The sequence below is a fragment of the Myotis brandtii genome, unplaced genomic scaffold (genome assembly GCF_000412655.1).
Source record: "Myotis brandtii unplaced genomic scaffold, ASM41265v1 scaffold698, whole genome shotgun sequence".
Taxonomy (NCBI): domain Eukaryota; kingdom Metazoa; phylum Chordata; class Mammalia; order Chiroptera; family Vespertilionidae; genus Myotis; species Myotis brandtii.
The window spans coordinates 1,425,683-1,428,314 of record NW_005370731.1 but is presented as its reverse complement, the minus strand read 5'-3'; the positions used below and the strand labels follow the sequence as shown (position 1 = coordinate 1,428,314).

General features: G+C 41.0%; 1 pseudogene; it reads left to right on the top strand.

The window, feature by feature from the left end:
• The first annotated feature begins 1,892 nt into the window (after window positions 1-1,892).
• LOC102242215 lies at window positions 1,893-2,355 on the top strand (annotated as a pseudogene).
• The last annotated feature ends 277 nt before the right edge of the window (window positions 2,356-2,632 follow it).

Below are 2,632 nucleotides of genomic sequence, written 5' to 3'. Positions count from 1 at the left end.
CCTACCCCTACTCTTGATAAAAATCTTAGCTTGAGTTCCTCTACAAATGGACCTGAGACAAGGATTCAAGTGCAAGTAGTTTATTTGGGGAAACACTGGTGGGGAAGAGAAGACAGGAAGGAACCCATAAAAGATGTGCGATGAAACGAGTTACTACCAAGGACAATTGGAGCTCAAATCATTAAGGAACTCTGAAAGCCAGCCTCAGCATTATCCTCCTGAGTGACGGGCAAGGGGGCCAGATTCTTATCCACAACTCATATCAGCTCTTAGTTAAGGAGTGCTCTCTGGTGAAGCCTTCATTCTCTGGTGCTACCAGCCTGCCCTGCACCCAGGCAGAGGAGGCTCCAGGGGCCAAAAAGAGCCCTCAGACAATCAGTTGCAGGTACTACTGGAAGCTAGAAACCAGGCCAGCTTGCAGAAAAATGTTGAACCCTGCCCAGCCAGAGTGGCTCAGTGATTGAGGTCGATTCCCGGTCAGGGGCCCAGGTTCTGAATTCAAACCCCAGTAGGGTGCATGCAAGAGGCAGCCGATCAATGATTCTTTCTCATCATTGGTGTTTCTATCTCTCTCTCCCTTTCCCTTCCTCTCTGAAATCAATAAAACTTTAAAAAAGAATGTTGAACACTGATGGGACATAAATGGGGCAACCACAGTGTCTGCTACAGATACTCAAATATTTTTTCACAGCACTTACATGAAATTCTATTGTGTATTTATTTAGTTTATCTATTGCCTGACTTCCCTACCAGAGTATATAAGCTCTATGAGAGCAGAGATTTTTTTTGTCTGTCTTGCTCATCACTCTATTTCCAGTGCACAGGACAGTGCCTGGTTCATAATAGAAACCACCCCCTCCCAAGAAATGAGTAATTGATTTAGAGGAAGAATTCTGGGGAAATTAGGAAGCACCAGGAGTCCTTCTTCCCACCTAGACAGCAATTGTACTAGCAGAATAGTCTGATGTAACTATTTAGGAGCTCTGGAGTCTCTTCAAAATTAATTTTAGTCTATGTCAGCGTTTAGCACTGTAGCAGCTACCAATCCCCACTCCCCCCAATCTCATGTCAGGAAGCTCTGCATGCAATCCAACAGCAGTTTGCATGTAGCTTGCAGAAACCAGAGCAGGCAGTACGACCCCATCCCCAAAATATTGGGGCTCAGTGCTCTGTTGATTACAACATTTTATCTCAGAGATCCAAACACAGAGGCAGGCAGCCATTGTTGCCCCCGCCTCCATTGTAAAAGTTCTTTCACCTCTGGGTGAAGCAATTTTCAAGAGATTTAAATGACTGGTGTATTTTTTCCCCTCTTTCATTTTTCTCCTTTTTCCCCCCACCTTTTGGGAGCCAGACAGTTAAGACCTAGTACATTCAAAAGCATACACAAGAATTTAAGAAGTAAACTACACCTACCCTAAGATCTTAAGACCATAAGATCTCAGGCTAATCCCTAACACAGAGACAGCATATAACAATTTAAAAAAAAAAAAAAGCAAAGTAAAACAAAACAAATAACAGCAAACCCTGGGGAAGGGGAAGAATATGATATCCAGAATTAGTATATTATTCGATTCAAATATCTTATTTTCAACAACAAAAAATCACAAGGCATGCAAAGAAAAATGAAATTATGGTATATTCAATGGAAAAAAATAAAAGAAAACATTCCTGAGAAAGACCAGTAAGCAGACCTACTAGACAAAGACTTTAAAACAGCTCTCTTAAAGCTGCTCAAAAAAGGAAGACATTGAGAAAGTCAAGAAAATGATGTAAGAACAAAATACAAATATCAATAAAAGGAATACCTACAAAGAAACCAAAAGGAATTCTAGAGCTGAAAATTATTAAATGAAATAAAAAATTCTTCTGGTGATGGAGTCTGGAGAAGACACACAGAAATGGCACCTTGCAAGGGGGAGGAAAAAAAGGAAGAACAGGTGATCAGCCTCAAACTGTAGGTGGTTGAAGAATAAAATATATTTAGTCTTCTCCACATCTTTGCAGCCTTCAATGATACTTTTGCCCATGTCACTGATCTTTCTGATAAGGCAACCATCTGCCATGTGACTGGTAGGATGAAGGTAAAGGCAGACTGAAATGATTCCTCTCCATATTCTGCCATGTTGGCTGCTTAGAATGTGACCCAGAGGTGCAAACACCTGGGCATCACTGGCCTACACATAAACTCAAGGCTGCAGGAATAAATAGGATTCACACCCCTGAGCCAGGGCCTAATCAACTCTCAGAGCCCTTGCTCACTCAGGAATAAAGATCGGACAGATTAAGGATGTTATCCCCTCCCTTTCCAACAGAACCCACAGGAAGGGGAGCCACTGTGGTCGCTGTCTGTGAGCAGGACTCCTCAAATTATTGTTTTATGCTAATAAATTTTCTTTGTGTGAACAAACAAAGAAAATAAATAAAAGAAAAATTTACAAAAGGGATTCTAAGGCAGATTTGAGCATTCCAAAAAGTGAGTCTGAAAAATTAAAAATAGAACAATTGAGATTACTGAGTATGAAAAATGAAAGAAAGAAAGAAAGAAAGAAAGGAAGGAAGGAAGGAAGGAAGGAAGGAAGGAAGGAAGGAAGGAAGGAAGGGATTGGAGAAAAGTAAAAAGAGCCTAAGA